At 41.4% G+C, this 8,179-nt stretch overlaps 1 pseudogene; it reads right to left on the bottom strand.

Moving 5' to 3' along the window:
• Positions 1-214: 214 nt before the first annotated feature.
• LOC132504396 (serine/threonine-protein phosphatase 2A 56 kDa regulatory subunit gamma isoform-like) overlaps positions 215-8,179 on the bottom strand; it is an 80,793-nt pseudogene continuing 72,828 nt past the window's right edge.

Genomic DNA, 8,179 nt, shown 5'->3' with positions numbered 1-8,179 from the left:
GAGAGGATCACCTCAAACAGGACATTAAATTCAGAAGGGTTTATGTCATCACTAGTATATCCATCATCTTGGGGTTACTCGGAGTTTACTGAGAAACAGGGAAAACTGCTACATCAGCTCATTTTCCCCTTCAAAGAGAGAAAATTGCTTCCTTACTGTCTGAAGTAGCAGTCCCTTGGTACTGCTTGTAAGCGTTTGGCTGCCACCCTCACCGTCAACGACACAAGGTACCTTCTGAGCAGCTCATAGCTGCCGTGTGCTCTTGCCCAATGCTCAGCTGCTCGGCTTCTTCTTCCTCCTTCAGCTTGGTGTCTGTCATGGCATGAGCTTCTCCTAGTAACCCAATGTTCACTTCACATTCAGACAGCGAGAGAGGAAAGTATTTGTCTTAATTGCTGAACCTCCAAGAGATGTTTTGTTAATAGTGTTAAGACATCCTCATCTAAACTGTTGCTTTAAGATGGGAAAACACTGCCTGGTGCTAAACATTTAAATTGTTATAACTTTAAAAATGTTCACATTCTACTTTGCAGGGCAAATACATTTAAAATTAAGCCATCATTGCTTAATATAATAATATCTCATGAACTCGCATGAAATGTTTAAAAACATTTTTTAAATGTTTTGCACATTGATAAAATTTATCACATGTCAAACTAGTACTACTGGAAGAAATTCTGTTAAGACATGATTTTAAATATTGACATTTGGGAGCGGAATAGAATCATTGCTCATAAAATAAATAAGACTTTAGGACAGTCTTAAACTTCTTCAGCTAGTAAAGGCTTTTCTTCAGGCTATAATGTAAATTTTAGAGGGTACAATATTTTCATGGAATTCACTAACTTTTACAAACGAAATATTCAGCAACACACTGAGTTTTTTTTTTTTTTTTTGCGGTACGCGGGCCTCTCCCATTGCAGAGGGCAGGCTCAGCGGCCATGGCTCACGGGCCCAGCCGCTCTGCGGCATGTGGGATCTTCCCGGACCAGGGCACGAACCCGTGTCCCCTGCATCGGTAGGCGGACTCTCAACCACTGCGCCACCAGGGAAGCCCAACACACTGAGTTTTGTTTTGTTTTGTTTTGAAAGCTAAACAGTATAACTTCCACGTGTGGTCCTCCTCTCAAAAAAACATTTTATGGGGTGATCTGGGTTGGCTTATCAGATGGACCAGCAACACCATAACCTGCAAAGGTGTCAACTGGGGCGAGACACTGCTGATAATACTGAGAGGGGTTCTAAAGTGTGGTGTAGTAAATCTGCTAGGGTCAGACAGGAGCCGTATATCACTCGATGTGGCCTCCCTTACTGTGAGACAAAGGGGTCAGTGCTTTCCAGAAATCATGAGTCTGGCATGGAGCAGTATCTCTGCATCAGAAACAGTCTATGATGGAGGATTTGTTGCTATGCTCAGGCAGAAATGGTCGTTCTTTGTGTGTGATGCAGCTCAAACAGCAACTTAATTTCAGTTGGTCTCATCAGAAAAAGGGCACTTAACTTGGGCATTTGCATGAAGAATCCAGATGGTTTGATCAGTAGCTGTGATTAGTTTCTGCAGTTCATGGCCCCAAAGAGGAGAGTATTATCTGCCAGTCTGTAGTTTTCCAAGTAGCAGATGAAACATGACGTCACTGGCAATCACCCAGGCTTCAGTGAAATTGTAACACATTTTACCAAGGTGAGTATTGGCCAGATATATAAAAATGGCCATGAGTTCTGTCCACTGAGAAGAGTGATCACACCATTTTCTATTCTTCACTGCGAGCATTGAGGTTGAACAGATGCAGAGAAGCCCAGTGGATGCCATCAGTTTTCAGCTCGGCCAAACCATCAGTGAACTAGGCCCAGACATTTAGGGGAAACTCTGTGAATCGATGGACCCAACAGCTTTCCCATAAGGCATTGCCCTGGGGAATGAAATTGGTCTCAACGTTGTTTCCACTTTTCAAGTAAAGTAGAGAGATGGGGACCAAGGCCAGGCTAGCTGCATTGTTGAATGTAACATTTCCAATTATCAAGTGAGGCTTATTGGGTCCTTCACACCTTGTTAGTTGTTTAGTCCAAGTTAACCCACACCAAAGTCAGGCGTTCAGCTTCAACAAGAACTCAGTGGAAAGCTAATAACCACTTTTCAAAAGGAGTAATCCTGGCAATCGATTCATGGATTCCGTGAGGCCAAAATCCAGGGGTTGCCTCTGCATTGAGGCTGCATTCTGCTGACAGAGGGCCAATTGGCAGTCATCAGTCATAGAGACTCATAGCTCAAAGAGGCCATTAGTGTTGTGGAGGCACAAAGACAGAGACTGTGCCCTAGTTTCCTGGATCACTTCTGATGCAGACTGTTGGTTTGGGTCCACACAAAGGATGCTGACTTATCCATTGTTCAATATGAAAGACCAAGGACAATGTCAATGTTGAGCACATATTGTCTCTAGTACTGAGACTCTAAGAAGATGCTGGGCTGCCCATGTGGTGGTAGGGGGCTGATGAGACAGCAGTTTGTCCTTAAGGGATTAAGTGTTTTTAATTTATTCACGTAGTCCCAAGACATTTAAGTTGTCAGGCAGGTACCTGCAATATGTCAGGGTTTATTAGCTGCTCTTGCAGGTGGTAGTGTGATAACACAGTCAAGGCTTTTGAGACCAAATTCTGACCTGCCAACCAACGAGATATCATGTGCATGGTGAAAGCTTTGAACATCAAGGGAAAAGGCTCTCATGCTAAATCCTTAACAACCACTGGTTGCAAATGAAAGGGGGATTTAGGGAAGTGATTTTCATGTTGCATTTTTCCTATACTTTTCCTAATCTGGAGAATCTCCTGTCATTTATGTGCTGGGGAAGTACACACACATAACATTCATTCCTACTCTACTTTTAGATGAGAAACAACAACCCACCGCAACCCACCGTGAGGTCATGTTAGCTCTTCTTCACCACTGTGCTCAAATCCTAGTAGTTGAGTCTGGATGCCTTTTCCATCTGTGGTCTGGACAACACTGTGGTTTGGGCACACGCAGCCATCAAAGCCATAACAGTTTGATTCTCTCTCCTCCCCTAAATCCCCCAGCATACTTAGAAGGGTGCATATGTCTTTGATCTCTCTCTAGGGGTAATGGAGATACCGGCCTCTCCTCTAGTCATCTTTATTCTTAGAACAGCTGAGGTCAGGGTAGAGGGTATGGGAGGGGTTGGTGACACATGGAAAGAAAGTGTTACCATGCCCAAGGATTTGCATTTACTTTTTGTTTTGAGCAGCAAGCTGACAGCGCATGACTCAACCAAACTTCTAGTATTTGAGCCTGCTCAGTGCTCTGCATTGTAGAGCAAGATCTTCCTGGCTGACACCATCTAGTTCAGCCTTTAAAGCCCTTGGCTCAACATTTCACATCCACTTTCTATTTTTGGTTGAGATTATGGAGTTTCTGGCTGACAGGCTTGGTTCACATGAGGTGACTTTCTTTGAGGAGTTCACCTACATCTAAAGCATCTCCTGCCCCATTGTGAAGGTAACATTGTTTGAGTTCTGTCCCCAAGCTAGAGATGTTTTACAGATGCTGAGGCTGACTTAAAGAATGTATCTAGATTTATTTGGGTCAGTTTCTCATTCTATAGAGGCCACCTTCATCAGTATTGAAAACTCAGGCAGTAAGGGCCCCTGAATATTAGTCAGTGCCTCATCTGTGGTTTCCTACAGGAGTCGGTCTGTCCCATGGCAATCTCCCACATAGGAGCAAAGCTCCCTTACAGCAAGACCTGCTGCAGAAAATGTTGAGACTTTTTACTGTCTTCTCTGAACGGATCTAAGATTGCCATAATAGACATGATGGATACAAGAGCTGTAGGACAACCCGACTGCTTCCCGTCTTCCTGAACAGTATTATGTGCCCTGCCTCCTCATCTCACCAGCGACCGAGGCAAAATTCAGATGTTTCACTTGGTTTCTATTCATAGTTATCCCATGTTTCCCCTATTTTATGTTCAGTGTGGAAGCACGTTTTTGTAACTATTGTCCAAAAGCAAGAAGGAACCTGCTGTTCATCTAGGACACATTTTAACCCTAATTGTTGCAACTGATGGTAAGAAGGCAGTTTTTCCTTAACTGCCAGAGGGATCAAGTACTTTGCATCCGCTCCCGAAGAAATCTCAGGAAATTTAAATTGGATAGCAGGTCCCTGAATTTTGTCTGGGTTCATTAGCTAACAGGACACATTGACGAAGAAGTCCCCTACCCAAAGGACTGTTGGCCGTCACTGGGGCACAGTTTGGGCAGCTCTCTGGTACTCTGCCTGTAACCACCTCCCCAACTCCCCCTTTCTTTAACTGGCAATAAGGTAGAGAACCATTTACTTCCCACTGGACTACACAATATTGTCCAAAGGTTTGCTACCGATTCCCAAGGACTTCCCTTAAATCTCATTAATTGGTCCACAAGGTCCTAATACTTCCTTTTTCAGAAAGTCATGTCACTCTCATAATTCCATCTTCATCATTAAATCTATCAAGAAAATGGAAAGGTTTGTGATTTCAAGCACACAGTTTGTATACTCTACTTTCGTTGATGGCAATAGAAGACACAAACCCCAGGTCAGGGAAGAAAGATGGGTTATTACTCACAGCCATAATAATAGCAAGAGTATCAGCCTGTTTGTATCAGTTCCTCAGCCTCAGTTCCCTCAGGGTATTAAGATAAGGACCAGAGGATGCCTGTACTAAACTGCATTACAGGAGAGGAACCCTGAGGTTTGGGATTTCAAATCTTCTCTAAATAGCATAAGCATGACTTTCCTTTGCTGGAGGAAGAGATTATCTCTATTATACTAGAGAGTAAGAATATGTACCCTTTGCCACAAAAGGATGGGCTATCTCTGTTTTTGAAGGCTGTTGCTATACCAGCTATCTTGTAAAGATAGTCTGGAACAAAGAACAGTCAGTGCTTGACTTGTAAGACTTGCAGAGTGTGAGAGACCCATGGAGAATTGCCTTCCAACATTGAATAATTCAATTAAAAATCCACTCAAGATTAAATAATGCTTCTGGTAGAGGTAAGAGTAATCAGCAAGTTTTAAGTTCTCATTGTAACAAAATATATTAGTTTGATTGCCTTACATTGTCTCCTTACAGCTTCTAAGCTTTGGTAGTAGCTCAAAACCTATTGGTTTCACAGATGCATTTTGTCTCAGGTTAACTGGCCTCCGCTTGGGGTCCTCAAGCTCTCCGAGAAGGGCATTTTGGGAGCCTGGTGTTTTCATAATTTGAGTTCACATGGCCCCAATATTAGGGGAACTTTTTAAAAGTAAAATGCCAATTTTAGAGATTTACATAGCAAGGACATATTGATAACAACTCAAAAGTCAAGGAAATGGAACATTGGTTCATATGCTAACAGTACTAAAAGAAGGAACATTTTTTAAAAACTCTGTCTGACCCGTATTGTGGCATATACATAAAGAAACTCTATTCTTACAGGCTAATCAGATTGTATTTTCTGTGAAAATCTGTTCCACAAAAATGATGATATATGACAGGAAATGTCTCTTTAAAATGCTTATGCTTAACATGACTCAAAACCTTAAATCCTCAATTTGGAAGATAACAGTATAGTTGGGCCTCATGCCCCATTTCCTCCTTCATTAATTTTTGCTAAGGGGGGTTTCTGACATGAAGGAGAGAAGTCCTAGGGCTGCGCACAATGCTTTGCGCATATTTTAATACAAAGCTGCCAGATGCTTCCCCTCCAAAGGAGGGATGAAGGTCAATGGGTAAGTGTGCTTGTTGTGAAGCATTTTTACTGACTGCATTACACCTGCCATGTCAGCAGTACCTACGCTCACCTCTGAGGTTCAGCAGAGGGAGGATAAAGGAAAGGTGAATTTCAGGTGGTAATTTAGTGCAAAAGAATAGCACTCAGGGAATAAAGGTGGTGCTGAGAACTCTTTATGCCCTTATAAAAAGGTCATCGCATAAGGGGTATCTGTCTCTCTCTCTCTTTTTTGATATCCCTCCAAAAGGAATAAAAGGTGTGTTTTAGATGCAAGGTACATTTTTCTCCTAGTTATTATTCTACTTGACACCTCTGAATATCCTGTTTTCCCTCCAGCTAATCCAGGAAACTTGTTTCCTTGATGTTAAAGAAATACTGTATAAAATGATCGTATCTATGTGTGCTTGTCTGTGTGTATGCACGTGTGCTTGTGTGGATGTATTTGTTGTGCAGTTGTGATCAGAAAGCTTGGAAGCACTTGGGCAGTTTGATTTCTCTTTTTTTTTGTTGTTGTTGTTGCTGTTTGTTTACAGTGACTGGAATTCTGATAATTGTCTTATATTCCTTCTTTTGTCTCTTGGGCTCTGGAATCTTCTCTCTTCTTCACTGCCCTGCTGTCTGTGGTTTATGGCCTGGATTTAGCTGAGATCAAGAGACTGGACGGTAATTATGAAGCAGAGGATGTGCTTGGAGCTAGAGAACCAATTAAAGTGAGTTTAGTAAGATTAAATAATGTTCAAGGTAGAAGAACATTTATTTAATGTAAATGCAGATACTATGGTAATCGACTAAGTTCTTTCAAATCTGTCTTTCTGCATATCAGTGTGACTGCAAGTGGCATAATGAGACTATAATTTTCATTAGATAAATGCTCACTGCCATTTCATGTGCATGACATAACTGTCAAATTATGGTAGGCCCCTGGGCGAGGCACACAGCGGGGGTCTCAACTAGGATTGATCCCAGGAAATGAGCCAAGGGATTAAAGAGAAAAGGGTGAAGCAAAATCCTGAGATGGAAGTTAGGCAAGAAAAGCTTTGAAAATGAAGATGGGGCCGCCAAACAGAGAAACCGGGGTCTGAGCATTGGCTTTGGGCAGGGTTCAAGCTTGAGCTTTGTCAAAAAATAAAGCGAAGAACAATACAGCTTTTCTTTGTTTTGTTTTGTTTTAGTTAATGCCTAAACTTATTTACTTGCCTGAGTAGGGAACTCATGCCAATGAAGGAATTCTCTGAGTAGAACTCCAAAGGAAAAAAAAAAAAAATCAGGGTCTTCAAACTGTTACAAACAAGCCATGCCAGTGTTTAAGCCATTTAAGTTTTGAAAACTAGAACTTTTAATAAAGCAGAATTCACAGCTGGTTAGATTTTTTTAAAATTATTTATGGGTAAAGAACATATTTTCACTTAAGGTCTGACATACCAAGGTTACCCAGTGTTCTTGGTGGTTTATGATTTTCTACTGTTGGAACCAATTATGAAAAAGCACAACACTTAGTTTTATTTATCACTCATGCAGCTATAAATGAAAAATTTTAAAGAATCACAAGAAAAATGAAATGAAACAGGAGGAGCATTTAGGTCATGTTGTAGGTTGGGTTTTCTAGAAGCAGATGCTAAAATGGGGGCTGGAATGCTTATCAGGGATCAGTTCCTTTGAAAAGGAAGAAAGGAAAACAAGATTTGCAAAGGACAAGTCAAATTGCAATAGAGATCTAGCCAAACTTCAGCTAACCTGGGTAGGTTCTCAGATTTATATCGCCATTGAAGTGTTCCACATCAGACTAACATGGCCACGCCCTTTACCCTTGCCTTGTTCAGTCATTGCATCATGGAATTCTACAGGAATGGGGTGGCCTCCAGCCAGTCGGCTCTCTGAAACTAAGGCAGACCCTAAAGTTGCTGGTATTTGGACTCTGTCTGCTGACCAGATAACCCATAGCTAGGTAGCAAGTCCTAACCTACTAAATGTAAGATACAACCCAATAAAAACATGTGAAACGATACTTTACAAATGAACATATAGAATGTCCCGAAATGATCATTGCATACATCATTACGAGGGAGTATACTTGCCTATGTCATCATTAATTGGGAAAAATCAAATCACTACACAGCTACCTAGATGACTGCTATTACAAATCAGCTTCCAAGAGTTGGAGAAGGTGTGGATCAAAGAAATACTGGTAAATGGCTGATGAGATTTGTAATGGTACAACCAGTACTGGAAAATAGTTTGACAGTTTCATCAGAAGCTAAAAAACAAAAGCAGACTACCATGTAGCCCACCAGTTTCACTTTTTGTATTTACCCAAGAGTAATAAAAGTAGCCACACATATGTGTGTACGAATGCTTATAGTAGCTTTGTTCACAGTAGCCAAATATTAGAAATCTGCAAACATCCACAAAATTC

The sequence above is a fragment of the Lagenorhynchus albirostris genome, chromosome 14 (assembly GCF_949774975.1).
Source record: "Lagenorhynchus albirostris chromosome 14, mLagAlb1.1, whole genome shotgun sequence".
In the NCBI taxonomy this organism is placed as follows: Eukaryota; Metazoa; Chordata; class Mammalia; order Artiodactyla; family Delphinidae; genus Lagenorhynchus; species Lagenorhynchus albirostris.
This window is presented reverse-complemented; position numbering and strand designations above follow the sequence as displayed.